General features: G+C 43.6%; 1 long non-coding RNA gene across 2 annotated transcripts in view; it reads right to left on the bottom strand.

Moving 5' to 3' along the window:
* Positions 1-17,362, bottom strand: part of LOC144821796 (uncharacterized) — a 239,786-nt gene that overhangs the window by 166,879 nt on the left and 55,545 nt on the right. For both annotated transcript variants that reach the window (XR_013608445.1, XR_013608446.1), the window contains exon 4: positions 1,968-2,052. This is a non-coding gene — a long non-coding RNA (uncharacterized LOC144821796). The remainder of the gene's footprint in view (positions 1-1,967; positions 2,053-17,362) is intronic.

The raw sequence follows: 17,362 nt of genomic DNA, 5'->3' as shown, positions 1-17,362 counted from the left end.
AAAAATAACCCTGTACCCCAAAACCCAAACCTACCCCTGAACCCTAAAATAACCCTGTACCCCAAAACCCAAACCTAGCCCTGAACCCTAAAAATACCCCTGTACCCCAAAACCCAAACCTAGCCCTGAACCCTTAAAATACCCCTGTGCCCCAAAACCCAAACCTACCCCATAACCCTAAAAATACCCCTGTACCCCAAAACCCATACTAATCCCTAATACTATCCCGGTACCCCATAACCCAAAACTATATCTGAACCCTTAAAATACCCAAACACCCCAAAACATATACCTCAGTACCCCAAAACATATACCCCTATACCCATACTTACCTTATCCAAACATTTTTTTAAAACATGCTTTTACCATTCATGTATTTACAACGAATTTCGTTGTAAAGGTATGCGTGGTAAAAGCATATAAAATGTAATGCCATGCGTTCTAATGGCATTGCGGAGTCATGGTACTTTCGTAATGAAAGTATGCGGAGTGATGGTATGCGGAAAGAAAGTTGCGGAATAATGGTGTTTACCCGCCCCCGGTAAGTCTATTGGTTGCACGGCAGCCCACATCTCTAGTAACATACTCATATTTTTTACCACCCATTTGAAAAATGCACAGGTCTCTCTCATTGATGGCCAGCACCGACATACACTTTTAGACACACCTCCCACCACAAGTTCTAGAATTGAGAACTTTAGAGCTGGGGAGCTTCGTTCGAAACTCTGCATCAGCGCAACATCCTGTGATTCCAGGCAAATCGCTTTGTCTCCCCGTGCCTACCACAAATGAATGTGTTCTCCTGTAATGTAAATTGTGCTCATGCCATGTTGTCGAGTTTGCGCTATATAATATTGCAAGGAAAAATAAAGTAGGGAAACTCGAGTTCACACACTACTGAACGCGCACTCTTAAGTGCATCAGCAGTGCACTGTGAATCGGAGCGTTTCACAGGCCTGTCACAGATAAGAAATGCTATCAAAACGAAATCCTACAAAACAATATACTACTGGCCGGCAGCAATTCATACCCGGACAACGTCGGGAGGGGCTGCTAGTGATACAATAAAGAGTTATTTCACTGGCAATTGAACTAATTAAGGTGATGATTCCCTGTTTGTCCCAGTCAAGAGTTTTCTATTTGGCCTAGAAGGTTTAAGAGGTTAAAACTCTTCAGTCAAGCAAGGCTGGAAGCTATGCTCAAAGAAAGTTCCACAAAGCTGGATGCTTATTATGTACAGACATGTAGTATCCTTTAGCTTTGCAGTAAAATAATCAAAGTAGGATTAATGCAGATATCAAGGTCACTTCATTTTTGGGTAATTTTGGTACCTTTCATTGGTTCTCTCGCGATGGAAATTAAACATTTAGCAAACATCCTATAACTTCTCACTTGGTGCTCCAAAACATGAACACCTAGATGTGTCTGTTCTTTACACATCACCGATATTTAGTAACCAATTTCATGAATTATCGGAAAATATACCTCCTGACAACCTATATACACCAAAAACTCATTTTAGATTTCAAAACGGCTGCTTCAAAACTGCTCCATATTGCAGTGTGCAGTTGGCAACCCTGTCCATAAAACGACATGGGCACAGAGGCAAAAACATTCCCTCATTTGCACGGGACATGTCCCCAGACAAATGAGGGACGCCCTCTTGAGATAGCGCTGACACTACATGTGCTCCAGCCTATCAGTATTGCAGAAGGGGCCGCACAAGCATCTGAAGCACCTCCTGTAATGCCAAAGATCCCCAAGGGGACTCAAAGCAGGTGCACATGCCCGTTGCAGCCCCAGGGCACTTTCTGCAATATTACTCCAGTAGTGCTATGAAACTGTAACTGTTATGGTCACAATAAATATTATCAGTGCCACATCACGACTGTCCAATATCTGGAACAATAGAGAGGACTCACTTTATAAAATCTTCTAGGGGTTAAATATGATCATGCCAGACATACCGTATTCCATGAAGTATGTCAGGAGCAAAATGTCTTTCCTGGATCTGGAAATTACCAACAAGACGGGATTCCTGAGTGTATCTTTCTAAAAAACACAAATAAAAACAGTTGTCTTATATTTGACAGTTTCCACGCACATGTTCTTAAAAAAACATCTATTACTTATTGAGGAGTCAAGGAACTGCTTCAAGAGGGCAGACTACTTTGAGAATTGTTACTTGGAAAAGCTTGCAACCTTAGAAGATTGTTGGAGTGCTTAAAACAAGCTTGTTGTACTCTGAGAGACACATTGCTGAAACAAAAAGAAAGAAATGAATGAACACAATTTACAAGCTTCACAACTTTTTGTCATGAAGCAATGAGCTGGAAAATTATGCACAAGAAGGAAATATAATGAGTTCGGTACCACGTTTGAGTGATACATACATATTCCCCTCCGAATATCCAAAAACAATTAGTCCACTCAGACTTTAAATCCCAACAAATAAGAATTTGTGCTGACAAGTATTTTAAGCCCACCTCCAATAAGATGACACCACAGATTCAGCAATTTCACAGTGTGTGATCAAGCTGTTGTTGGCATCAAATTCATCCATGAAGGTGAAAAAAGTGTTCATAATCATTCACAAATTGCAGCACAAAGAAGTTGGTTGCTCCAATGAAATATAGTGCATGCTGAGATAACGAGTCAATAAATAAAAACACGTATCACACAACATTAATACAAAAGTCAGATGCAAGAATATGACCGAACCTCTGGTGCTCCCCATAAGGGGCACCAGAGGCCCAATGTGTTTTAGACAGTAGCATGTTGATAGAATGTATATCTCATTATACAATTGTAATATCAGTTAAATAGCAGACTGGGAGTTCTTCACCTATCAGGCTGATACTGCCCGTTTTACTTATCCCAGTAAAGGACATATTTCATCACAGTTTCCACACTGCCTCAGTAAAGTACACCTTTTAAAGCTACTTTCCTAACAGCTTCTACAAAGCCCATATTGCCATTTAACTTAAGGAGCTTGCCCACATTTACACATTACTGCATTACAGATTATCGTCTTTATACCAATTTCATAGATCTTCAGCAAGGTATATCATCATTCTGTTGTTAACACTGTACTTTCCATCTCTACTACCCTCTCCCACACTTCCTGTTAGCATATATGAATGCCGGGGTGGTTAACAAACAGAGAGGAGAGCAGCTAAGTCTCTGCGCCTGTCCCTGAAGTGTAGGAAATTGTTTTTATTGGTTGAGGGGTGTGAAACCCTACTCAAGTAGCAACCACAATTCTTGTTAGAGTAAAACACTTGCAAACCCGACAAACCGGTGCTTAACTCTCTGTTTATTTGCCACAAAAGCAGTCAGGCCTAACTTAGAGGCAATGTGTAACGTATTTATGTAGCACTTCAAACAGAGATAAGGTGAAGATTTCAGACCATAACAAAAATCAAACCGATGAACCGGAGATATGCAATTTTAAAGATGTAGCTAAATGTAGTGCTTAAAGGCACACTGCTTCACCTGTGTCTATCTGGATGAGCTGGACTGGGACAAAGTCACAAGTTCAGGCCGACCACAATAGAGCCCTGGCTGGGCAAGGACTAAGCTAGGCCCGCTGAACAAAGTACTTTAAATCCTGGAAAAGTTTGCAGTAGGCCTTCTCTTTTCAAACGTATGCTTCGTTTTTTGGTGTAAACATTCTTTTTGTGGTGGAAACATTTTGGGGGTAAACGTAGCGTCCCTTTACTCCCTTTTAATTAACGTGTTTGTGATATAAATACGTTTTGTGTTGGTAACATCACATGCATCACACCAGGTGGGTTCACGTGATTCAGTTCTCGCGTGTGTTAATGTAAAATAGCGTGCTCTAAAGTAACTAGGTACAGACTGGATAATGTAGCGCAATGGGCTGAGCGTCTGCTGAGAGTCCCGCAGTCTGCGAGGCTCGTACTGACCCTGCCTTTCATCATTCCGAAGCTGTTGTAGAAGCGCCTAGAGTCGCTGGGACTTATGGTGCGCGCTCTACAGGTGGAAGCTGTGATTGGGTCAGGCAAAGACGCAGCATCTCTCAAGTACTCTGTCTGCTGTGCTTAGTGCTCGTGGCCTCTTTCAACTCTCTCGTCTTTGTTACAAACATACAGCGAACCGAAGGAAGAGAGTGGGAAAGAGAGTGATACTCCCCACACACGCCTCCCTCTCTCCATCTTTTCCCCTCCACGGGTTTGCGGGCGCCCTGCGGCGGGTCCCGGTCCCTCGGCCGCCCCTGCCGGTGTGCACAAGCCCGGCCTATACTAGCCGGAGGTGAGCAGGGGTGCGCGCTGTTTATTTGAGGTGATAAAGCGGCCCTAAGCAGTAAACTGCATCGATATGTGCCAGCAGCGGATGAGGGATGAGGGGACAGGCCGCAATTAATTGCCCTGTGGTGTGTGGGAGAGAGTGGAGCCAGCGCTGACAAGCCATTGATCCTTCAGCGGGGCCGATTCATCATCCGCGGTGGGCGTGGGGCGTTCGGGGACGGGGGTCTGTCCAGGCCCAGCTGCCCCGCCCGGGCACCGGGGCTCTGCACTGCAATCAATGCCGGTGTTCTAACTAGCTGATCTTCCCCATCTGTTTGGTCTCCCCCTAGTCAGAGGGGAGATTAGAAATACAGCTCGAAGCTAACTATTTGATCTCCCCTGTCTGTTTGGTCTCCCCCAGCTATAAGAGTTTTGCTCTATTGTGTTTCGCCTACGGGGCTTTTAAATTCTGCTATAACCTGCTTTGTTGGTGCCAGGCTTTATGTCTATGCCTTCCCATAAAGCGCTGCTGCTATTTCCATGTGTTTTTCAGAGCAAACATTTTTATTGTCTGTGTATCAGGGTTTTTCAAATCTTTACAGTTTGAAGCATTAAGTGTCAATTTAGTTTCGTATGTAGCATAAGAATACATTAAATGCAAAAAATGCCACCTAGTTTTTTGTTTCTAAAGAAATTTTCAATTTTTTCAAAAGAACTATTTATTGTTGGAGTAATACCACCATATTTTGTTTGTAAACAATTAATATATTTATATATATATATATATATATATATATATATATATATATATATATATATATATATATATATATATATATATATTCACTGAAAAAACCATAGGTTATAGACCATATATAGTTAGGAATTAGCATTTAGAAAACCTTATTTTACTCACACAAAACCATTGAAATTCCATATATAGTTAGTTGCACTAACTATATATCGCGCACCTGCAATCCACTGCTGATGATGTCACATATTACATCATTCATGACATGGTCAGTGACATCACTGATGACATCACTGATGACATCTCAAATGACATCACTGATGACATCTCATTTGACATCATTCTTGTGCTAATACGATAAACCTCTTCAGACTCTAATATAACCTTAGATACACTCAGTGTATACAGACACTCACACACTGTCACTCATCCATGGAGTTACTCACACACCTAGTCAGTCATGCAAAGAAACAATCTCACCTCCATTTCCTCAACTATACAGTTATACACACCTTACTTATTCAAACATATACTAACACATATTTAGTCTCTTATACAATCCCTGATACAAGTTCACAATGATCCATACAGCCACTCACACATTCAGTGGCTCTCATGCACAGTTATTTATATATGCCAACTCTCACATGTACTGTGTTTTACATATGTACTTACTATGACATGTAGCATTGAGATATCCATTCACTCATCAATACACTCATGCACACAGTCAACCGCCCATGTAGCTTTTTCCACATGCACTCTTGAACTCATACACCTAGTGAATCAACTGCTCACACATCTATGCACAGAGTCACACACCTCCCAGCCACCCCCACACAAACTCAATCTCCCATAGAAATACTTGGGCAACCAATTAATAACACATATAGCCTCTCGTATAGCTAATGATCAACACATGCAGCAGTTTACATCACAACAGACATAATGATGCACAAATTAAGACAGTTTAGTCACTAACCCATGCATTCAGTGAGACACATTTAATCACTCACTCATACAGTCAGTCACGCACCTACTAAATCCTTCATCCAGACACTTATACATCCACTCATTCTTCAATATCTAAGACATATTTTAACTTTACAGAAACATACAGTCACTGGATGTTGTCATCAGTGATGTCATTTGAGATGTCATCAGTGATGTCATCAGTGATGTCACTGACCATGTCATGAATGATGTAATATGTGACATCATCAGCAGTGGATTGCGGGTGCGCGATATATAGTTAGTGCAACTAACTATACATGGAATTTCAATGGTTTTGTGTGAGTAAAATAAGGTTTTCTAAATGCTAATTCCTAACTATATATGGTCTATAACCTATGGTTTTTTCAGTGAATTTTCAAGGTTTTGTAAATGCTAATTCCTAACTATATATGGTCTATAACCTATGGTTTTTTCTGTGAATTTCATTGGTTTTTTAACAGCTAATATCTGTAGCTGTAAAATGTATTCTTCTTTAAATCCAAAAATATATTTTATATGTTTATGAATAATTTTTTTTTTTAATATTTTTTTTTCTTCGTTCCCGCTTCGCGAATCGGGAAGCTTCCCGTTAGCTGACCTTGATGCCGCGAAATAGACCGCGAGCCGGTAAACGTTTCTTTACCGCAAGTGCCGCGTTAGAAAACAACATCGTGACGCCTCCCGTCCGCATGACGTTTCACGTTGTCGCGTGATACGTCATATGACGTGCTACGTTAGCGAACTGGTACGCGAAGCGAGTCGCAAAGCGCAGGTTTCTGGAAGCAAACCGGGAGGCCCTGCAAAGCGCTTAACGTAAACACAGCAAGTCATGTGACTTGGTAATAACACTTTTCATTGGTTCATTTCACTTTTGGTTTCCTAATGATGTAAGACTAGGTCATATAATCTAAAATGAACACTTTTGATTGGTTGAGAACTCTTGTTTTTCCCAAATGATGAAAATCCCTCCTTCTTTCCTCACTCTGACTTTCATCATTGTGAGAGAAAGACCCTTTGTGATCACTGAGCAATGGCTTCTTTAGTAGCTTCAGCTGGTGCTTCCCCACCACCTCCACCACATCCAAGGAAGAGTGGACCACCTGCTCAAGTTGTAATTCAACAAGAAGAAGAAGAGGAACAGGAGGACGAGCACGAAGAGAGGCAGTTTTTGCCTGAGCAGCCCAGGACGTCTCACCGGAAAGAAAACTTCATTTGGCAATTTTTTAAAATTCCCAAAGGTCAGAAAAAAGTAAATGCAAGATACGTAACTTGCCTTATATGTCAAGATAGACTGTCCAGAGGGACCGACAAAAAATACAGTTTCGGAAACTACACAATGCATCGCCATATGACTAGGTGGCATCCTAACAACTACAGTGCTGCACAGTTTCGGAACGACCTAGATAATCTCCCTATTATGGCCAGAAGATCTGTTGTACCGGAAGTAACGGGACCAGAGGGCAGGGAGATGGTGCCAAATATACAAATGAGATTTGGTGATGTAAAACACACCTGCGCATTTTGCGATGGATTCATTTCCTACGGAGAAAAAAGCATCACTCTGATCAACAGAGCTATTGACTATCATATGCAAGTTTGTCCGAAACGCCCAAAATAATAAATACTTCTTTTTTTTGTTTTGTTGCTCCTGTTGAGCCCTTTACAATGAATCGTTTTCATTGCCCCCTCCAAGAAAAACCCCAAAAAATATAAAACTGTTCCGAAAAATTCAAAAACAGTAAAAAAATGTTCAGAAAAATAAAAAAAAAAGTTCTTTTCAGAACTACCTCCCCGTTATTAAAAAATTGGTACAATATTTGGAACTGTGCCAACCTCTATTTCTCTTAGTTCGCTTCCTAGTTCGCTCGCTGGTACGCGAACTGGAAGCGAACCAAAAACAGTAAGTATAAGGGAAGGAAACACACACTTATGTTAAAAGAAAGACAGCTATAGGGGAGTAAACTAGGGATACCATTACCCGTAATCCACTGCTGATGATGTCACATATTACATCATTCATGACATGCTCAGTGACATCATCAGCAGAGGATTGCGGGTTTTTTGGCAACATGCCTTATCCACGGTTTAATAACGCTGCCTTTTGCTTTATATAAGTTTTCAAATTGTATGAAATATATACCAATAGGTCGTTATGAACCTTTAGTTAGTGCTTTTCTTCATGAGGTCTGGTCGCTTCCATACACATACAGATGTTTCAAAGATGATCAAGAAGTTTATCTGAATGGAGAGGAATGCACTGAGACGCCAGATCATTCACTAATGTGTAGGCACATACAGTTACACGATTCATGCAACAAACACCGACCAAATATGGCTTGCGTGTTGCAAGGCACGCCAGTTCCTGCTATCATCCCCACGTTCAAGTTGTTGGAAAATGGTAGTTATTTGATGCTCAATAATGAAGATTGTTCTGAGTTAATTAAAAGTATTCCTTTTATCGTAACAGTAAGTGAACGGGTTATTTGCTGCAGAAATGTTCTATTTCCTCCCACACATGAACATAGGGAGTTTTCAATCTGGCCACAAATACCAACCTTGGGACACGTTTCAACGGCATGGCAAGAATAAGAGCTCTTTTGTCTCAGAGAGAGGTGGCCTTGAGTTCGGCCCGTGAAACTTTCGTACTTCACATAGCGAACACCCGTACACAGGTTTGCCTTTCAATTTCAGCAACATGTTTCCGACTATCTTTAACGCATCCTCCACAAAATCCCTGGCACACTTTTTTAAAGTTGTTACCAGTGGTCTCGTGACTTCATTTGAGAAAATCTTTGGAGTCATCCCTGCTTCCTTTCATTGTATTTTCTGCACTCTGGTTCGTGGATTGGCATTTTTACTTGCATTACCAGCGGGCGCTCTTGTGCTTTTTTACATTTTTAAATATGGATGTCCCTCCTATGCAACCTCCGACCCTGCAGCTGCTGACACTGTTCCGCAATCGCATGCTAGAATATTATGGCACAATGCCGTTGGCGATATTAAGCACGGCATATGGATTATCTTTTCGATTCTCCTACTTCACCTGTGTCCAGCCTGTATTTCACTGCCTGACCTGTGATTTCGATTGGGCCATTGATTTGTGTCTCTGCGGACCGGTTTCTCCTGACGTCGACTTTAATCAGCTGATGACTCCTATCATTACTCACGAGTTGGTTTGTCCTGGCGAAAGGATTATGGCTGTGGCATTGATGCATGGACTACTTGGTCCCTGGAATTTACTGGCGGCAGCACAGTCTTTCTTGGAACAGAGCTTTCTTGAAAACCCACCGAGCTGTCCTCTGATGGTGATAGAGGATCCGGTGCTGGGAGAGCACGTATGTTCTTTTCCGCTTTTAAATTGGATGGCTGAACTGTTTTCGGATGAAGACGGTGACTTCCTATTGGAGGCTGTTGCAGCTTATTTTGCATACACAGTTATGTCATAGACCTTTTTCATGTTTGATATGCTGAGTACTAGCATTTCATTGACAATTCATTGACTTATTTGTCAAGTTTTTATTATTTACCTTGCCTATTGGCTTAAGACTCGATAAAGTACTTGGCTGTTTTATTTTTCTTTAGCATTAAATTTTCCTAGTTTTTAATGCTTTACCTTGCGGACCGTCCACATATAAACTTGCAATCTGCTCTCATGAGATGGCACTTCTATTATCTTATTCAGTTCGTTTCCGGATCATGAGGAGGTGTCATCTAGGTCCTGGATATCTTTACACCGTGTTAAGTTAGCATGGGCTCATTACCGGTTTAAACGCCATTTTTCCTTTTTTGCAACTTCTGCACACGACACTTAGTTGTTGCTTTAGCTTTCCACCTAGTAGTTCATCGTGGTTTACATGAGAATAATAGGTTATTGGTCTACTATCTGCTTTACTTGTTAAACTATATCTGTACAGCGAGTGCTAAAGTTTCAAGAACAACACGATACAGAATTGTTATGAGGTCTGATCTCCACGACTTCATACTCATAACATAAGTGCAACTTCTGCCAATTCTGGGCATGAGGCGGGTTTTATATTGCTTTGCCGAACACACATACACAACAGTTGATGCGGTTCACATGAAGAGAGAGCTGGTGTATGCTGATGTGATTCCTTCAAATCTAAGACACTAAAGTATGGGCACGCCCTAAACCAACACAAAGAGACCTTCTTAGCAAATAATATAATATGTGTATTAGGGAGGGTGAGATATAAGCAGCCGCGGGCCGTGGAGGGAGTTACGATGGGGCAGGGAGGCGGGGAGGGGGAGAAGCAGGGTGGAGCCCTCTCTACCTTGCCCCTCCCCCCCTCCCTGCCCCACCGTAACTCCCTCCACGGCCCGCGGCTGCTTATAAGTGTTGCTAACTCTTATTCATTTACAGCATGTTAACATACTGTCACCATTCGCTTTTTATGTACTAGTAACTATGCTGGTAATTTTGCTACTGATAATATGTGTACTTGTATTCTCCACCCTGCTTCTCCCCCTCCCCGCCTCCCTGCCTCACCGTAACTCCCTCCACGGCCCGCGGCTGCTTATAAGTGTTGCTAACTCTTATTCATTTACAGCATGTTAACATACTATCACCATTCACTTTTTATGTACTAGTAACTATGCTGGTAATTTTGCTACTGATAATATGTGTACTTTTATTATCTAAGGTACTACGCCTGAGAAGACGGCATTAGTAAATAAACATTTCAAATACACATCTGTTCTTCTTAACTCCATGTTCTGGTTTCTAAGAAATCTATAACGACCGACTGTTCATGAGTTCCACGTATCCTGAGGTACTACAAGTTCATATTCTGGATTGTCTAAACATTGAGAGTTTGTTATATCCAATGTGACACTGTACCTAGCTTGCTAAATAGTTTTTGATTACTAACGTGAGTTTTGGGACACCCTAATTCGCCGAGGTTCCAATCCTCTGTCCACAGTTCTGTGTGAGAACAGAAACCCTGCGACAGGGGCACCCCCGACCCTTGCTGGAGCTTCATCACACTTGCGATACAACTCCAGCAATGCATTCGCCGAGGTTCCAATCCTCTGTCCACAGTTCTGTGTGAGAACAGAAACCCTGCGACAGGGGCACCCCCGACCCTTGCTGGAGCTACATCACACTTGCGATACAACTCCAGCAATGCGCCACCTTTACGGCACAGATACATCACGCATCTGTGCTGTTTTTGCCCCATGATGCGCCGCATTGTAAATGCAGCACACCATAGGTGACGGAACAGCGGCACAGAATGACTAACACATCCCTGGTGATGCGCCAGTCATCATAAATGTATCCCTATGCTTCTTATCTTGTTAGAGATGAACCGCCATATGTATCATCAAAGTTATTTGCATTTCCTAAATAGCGAACTTTAAGGAATAAATAGCGATTCTTTACCATTCCTAGTTTGCGATGAGCTATTTGCTAATTAGCCGAATGTAGCCCAATGAAGCCCAATGTAGCCCAATGTAGCCCAAAGATGGCCGCCAGACACACAAAAAAACAAATGTAGCCCAAATATCAGCCAGATGTAGCCCAACTATAGCCCAGTGACAGAATGACCAATCAGCTTCGCAAACCTCCGTTACGCGAAGCGGAGCGCTGTTACAGATATATATCTTTTTTTGAACGTTAATTTCTCAAAATCCACTGGAGCACATATATTGAGACCTAGCAAAGGCACATCGGGCTACCAGTCCCTAATATTTTGCCAAGTTTCGTGCAAATCCATTCAGCCGTTCAATTATTATTATTATTATTTTTTTTTGCCCCGCGGGGCCCTTTTAAAACCTCCACATCAAACCTAGGGGGTCAGCGAGGATCTACTATGCCCCCTTATAGTTATTTCCCCCTTTGTTTTGACCTCCTCTTGTCTCTCGATCCTACCGAGAGACAAGATGGCGGCCGCTACGGACTGTTTGGAATGTTGACAGACGCCGGAGAACCAATCAGCTTCGCTTCACAAAGCTCCGTTGCGCGAAAAGTCCGCGAACCAGTGCGCTGCCCGGTCCGCTGTTACAGATATATATCTTTTTTTAAACGTTAATTTCTCAAAATCCACTGGAGCACATATATTGAGACCTACAAAAGGCACATCGGGCTACCAGTCCCTACAATTTTGCCAAGTTTCGTGCAAATCCATTCAGCCGTTCGGGCTAAAAGTGAGGCCAACCGCCCTATGGAAAACTCAATGTTAAAAACACGTTTTGGGACCCCCCTTTTTTCTCAGCCCCCACTGGACGAACCCCCCCCAAATTTTCAAGGGCTGCTCAGAAACAAAATGTGCCATTTTCCTGAAAATTTCAGCCAATTCCGTCCACAAACGCCAAAGTTATTAGACATAGAATTTTCAAAAAACCCATAGAGAAAAAATCCTAACTATATATACCTACTGGCGACCGCCAGTAGGTAATATATATATATACATATATTGATTCATATTACAATACTTACAACAATGACAAATATGAATCCATGCCAATTACAATTAATTTCCTGTTTGTTTTTTAATCGAGTACTTCTAAGTTTGTGTTCCACTGCCTTCAACCTATGCGCTCCAGCAACTAATGAGGCCCTTTTAAAATGTGCAACTGGATGTCTTAATCATTGTTGCATCTTCTGTATTGTCTACTTTGACACTCCCATAAATTTTCTCTTTGAAGCCCTTATACTTATATATTTATATATTTTATGAAATTTCGTTATGACTAATTTATGACGTTTTTTTCAGATTTTAATATACTTTTCACACCTCTATTTTTCTAATCTTTGCGTATATTGACTTGAAATGTACACATTATTTTTTTCAATTTTTTTTTTCCCTGTACATTTTTTCATCTAGCCCTGTTATTGTTTGGACGCTTTTGGGGAGAGAAATGCTTGAATTTTCTGGTAACGGTTATCGGATACGGTAACTTGAAAAAAAAAAAAATTCATTTCAGTCACTTTAATATTATAGGGGAGGTAGTTAAGTTTAGTAAATGGTTTGGATTTTTTTTATTGATTTTGATATATTGTGTAATACATAGGTACACTTCTAGGTTTACTACCATGATAACCTTTAAGGTTTACTAATATGTATTATAGTAGGTGCTTACTATGTTCAACATTACATACAGATTTACCCACCGCCATAATAGCATAGAGGAGTGTATTTTTGCTGATGCAAAGTCTGTTCTTTGTTTTTCCGTTGGTGGCAATAACACCTATTGCCAGTTAGATGTAAAAGGCCCACTAATATGTTTGTGGTGCCTATTGGGCACCATCCCCCATATTACTTTGTGTCCTGTAACAGCCCTTTCCATGCCGTTGGTGCTGCCATTTAAAGGCTCTCGTGAATAGCCCTTTGGGCCTATTTGCCGGATTCTTTTGTGGGGTGGGTGGTGGTAGCTGCATTGATGTGTACCCATGGTACCCCCCCCTTTTTTTCATGCACCAACTGTCAGTCATTTTGTGGAGCCTGCCACTTGGTACAGTTAAATGAGGTCCAAGCACCTTTAACATTGCGGAAGGTGTTGCTTCCCCCAGCACTGCCTGCATTGTTAATGGCCCAGGATGCGTTCGCCCTTATTCACAGGTGCATCCTGATGGCAGTTGGGGGACCGCCGCATGTCTGGCGGGCTCTACCAATCACCTTTATAGTGGCTGGTGGACAAAAGCCTCCTTTTCTCATAATCTGCCCCTTAATAAGTATGTGTAGATTTTTTTATTTTGTTTTATGTGTAAAATATCGGCCTTCATTATGATCATTTTTTGAAAGTCTATCACTTTATTTCGGAGGCTTTCTGACTTAAACTGTCTGTTTCCCTTATGACGGGCTGATTATAATACTGCCTGTCTGAAGTTAAACCTGCTGGTTATTCACTCTGGATTCCGACGTGCTTACTGAACTTGTTGATTCATATCTACTGGTATGTAATTTATATGAATTGCGATTTAAACAGTCTGGAGTATGATTAATTTTTTCCATTACAGTGTTGTAATATCCTGCTTTCACACACTGAAATCATTTTTGAAACATACTTCACCCTTCAGCCTACGGTTTGTGTTTAATTTTGATATCTACGATGCCCACTTTTTGATCCCTGCACCATGTGGCAACCACCTAGCATTCCCTGTTACACGGTGCGTGGATGAACTCCACCTTCTTTTTCCCTGTGTCTGCTTGATCTTCGGCCGGTTTACTTCTTTAGCACATGTTCTTATCGTTGAATTTGAGAATGCGACAGCAGCGCACCATGGGGTCGATTACGATGGCGGACCGAGTAGGCGGAAAATGCCTTTTTGCCGCGGTCACTCCGTCCGCCATATTAGGATGGGAAACACTGTCAAATGTCCGTACGCGGCGGAAGAGCACGCACTGCCGCGGAACTACACCCGACCCCGCGGCAGACGTAACCAATCCAGAGACACCGCCGTACGGAATGACGTCCCCGACCGTTCTCCAAATCACGATGGCAGAAAACACACATCAAATCGCTGCGGAAAAACAACCTGCCTGAACACGGCGGTTTCACCACAGCGGAGAGACAACACATTGCAGAAATACCCACCACAAGCAGATCGCCGTCATGGACCCAGCGCTACACGCATTCCCGATACTCTTCGTGCTCCACCACCAGCAAATCCTGGCCCATCGCCGACGCCAACGCAGGTACGCTAACACACCAATTGCTATCGGAAGGGGAGTACCTGCCAGGGATGTGACGTAGGGAGGGGGAGTGTCATGTTTGAGAGACTGCATTTACGATCGCACCAAGATATCAACAATTCAAGTACACAACCAGGAATGACAACGACAAACCACGACACATGATTGACTTGCTTTATTAAACATAATAGGGGTATAATCTTACACTACCCAAGAGCATGGGCACTGGGTAGAACAGAGCAGGTACATCTGAAGCAGCACATGAGAGGGGCTATGTGCATCAACAGTCCATGGTACAGAACAGGTACATCAGGGGTAGCACGTGAGAGGGCCCAATGCAGTATCATAACAGCAACAGGGCAGTGTTCAGAACAGAGCAGGTACATCAGAGGCAGCACATGAGAGGGGCTAAGTGCATCAACAGTCCATGGTACAGAACAGGTACATCAGAGGCAGCACGTGAGAGGGGCTAAGTGCATCAACAGTCCATGGTACAGAACAGGTACATCAGAGGCAGCACATGAGAGGGGCCAAGTGCATCAACAGTCCATGGCACAGACCCGGTACATCAGAGGCAGCACATGAGAGCGCACAATGCAGTATCATAACAGCAATAGGGCAGTGTTCAGAACAGAGCAGGTACATCAGAGGCAGCACATGAAAGGGGCTAAGTGCATCAACAGTCCATGGCACAGAGCAGGTACATCAGAGGCAGCACATGAGAGGGGCTAAGTGCATCAACAGTCCATGGTACAGAACAGGTACATCAGAGGCAGCACATGAGAGGGGCCAAGTGCATCAACAGTCCATGGCACAGAGCAGGTACATCAGAGGCAGCACATGAGAGGGCACAATGCAGTATCATAACAGCAACAGGGCAGTGTTCACAACAGAGTAGGTACATCAGAGGCAGCATGTGAGAGGGGCTAAGTGCATCAACAGTCCATGGCAGAGAACAGAGCAGGTACATCAGAGGCAGCACATGAGAGGGGCTATGTGCATCAACAGTCCATGGTACAGAACAGGTACATCAGAGGCAGCACATGAGGAGCCAAGTGCAGCAACAGTTCATGGCAAGGCACAGGTACATCAGAGGCAACACAAGTACGTGGGTCAAGCGCCCCGTCCCAAGGACATTAACAATGCAAGGGTCCTTACAATGGACAATCTAGAGACCAAGTCAAATTACATTTGAGTGATGGGAGCTACACCTCACAGCACAGAATCTGGTGGACTGCTTGAACTAGTCGCCTCGGACACACTGCCAGCACCAGAAACAGGAGTGTGAGACACAGCCACAGCTCTAGTGACTGACACATGAGCCATAGATCCAGACACACTGGCTGCACCAGAAACAGGAGTGTGGGAAACAGCCACAGCTCTAGTGACTGACACATGAGCCATAGACCCAGACACACTGCCAGCACCAGAAACAGGAGTGTGAGACACAGCCACAGCTCTAGTGACTGACACATGAGCCATAGACCCAGACACACTGCCAGCACCAGAAACAGGAGTGTGAGACACAGCCACAGATGTAGTGACTGACACATGAGCCATAGACCCAGACACACTGCCAGCACCAGAAACAGGAGTGTGAGACACAGCCACAGCTCTAGTAACTGACACATGAGCCATAGACCCAGACACACTGCCAGCACCAGAAACAGGAGTGTGAGACACAGCCACAGCTCTAGTAACTGACACATGAGCCATAGACTCAGACACACTGCCAGGACATGTCCCTGTACAGTGACCAACAAACACCATGCCAGCATCTGACACATGAGAGTGGCTAACACACACAGTGCCAGTACCTGAAACAGGAGAGGGCACAACTGACACAGTGCTACTACATGATGCATGACAGCGAACAACAGACACAGTGCCACTATCTGACACATGAGAGTGAACTGCAGCTGAGCCACTAGGACCACTGAAATGATGAGCCACAGGGCTGTATGGGCCAGGAGGCAGGGTGGCTCTGGGAGCTGGGGACAGCTGTACTGGAGCGACATTGGGGTGGTCAGGTCTCACTGGTGTGTGTCTCCGTTTCTTTGTGAAATGTAGGGGCACCCTAGACATGACTGGACTGGTAAGTGCCGTGGCCTCATTAGACATCAAATGTGGATCATGTGCTTGTGGTGGTCTGCTCTCTGGGGACGTGCTGGACCCTGCTTGACGTTTGCTGTGGCCCTGCCTTCTGCCCTCTGCATCATGTGTATTGGGGGATGCAACTACAGTGTACTCCTTCTTCTGCGGGGTGTGGATGGGAGTTGAGGTATGTGGGGACTCCACCGCTGACACATGTGTTTTACGTTACTTCAACAACATCAGCCTCAGGGTAGCCAGGGGTGATGTATGCCTGTCCTTGATGGAGCTTGTGTCCATGGGAGAACCCTTGGCCCTGGGATGTGCCTTGGCCGTAGGAGGTGTCCTGTGTATGGAATGTCCCTGAACCCTGGGTGGTGCCCTGTCTCTGGGAGCAGACTTGTCCACTGTGGTGTACCTGTCCTTTGAAGCGTCCTTGTCCTTGGAAGTGTCCCTGCTCTTGGGAGGTGCCCTTTCCTTTGAAGCGTCCTTGTCCTTGGGAGTGTCCCTGCTCTTGGGAGGTGCCCTTTCCTGTGTAGTGTCCTTGTCCTTGGGAGTGTCCCTGCTCTTGGGAGGTGCCCTTTCCTTTGAAGCGTCCTTGTCCTTGGGAGTGTCCCTGTTTT

This window comes from Lissotriton helveticus, chromosome 2_2, assembly GCF_964261635.1.
Source record: "Lissotriton helveticus chromosome 2_2, aLisHel1.1, whole genome shotgun sequence".
Classification (NCBI taxonomy): domain Eukaryota; kingdom Metazoa; phylum Chordata; class Amphibia; order Caudata; family Salamandridae; genus Lissotriton; species Lissotriton helveticus.
The sequence above is the reverse complement of the archived record's forward strand: the minus strand, read 5'-3'. Positions and strand labels throughout refer to the sequence as shown.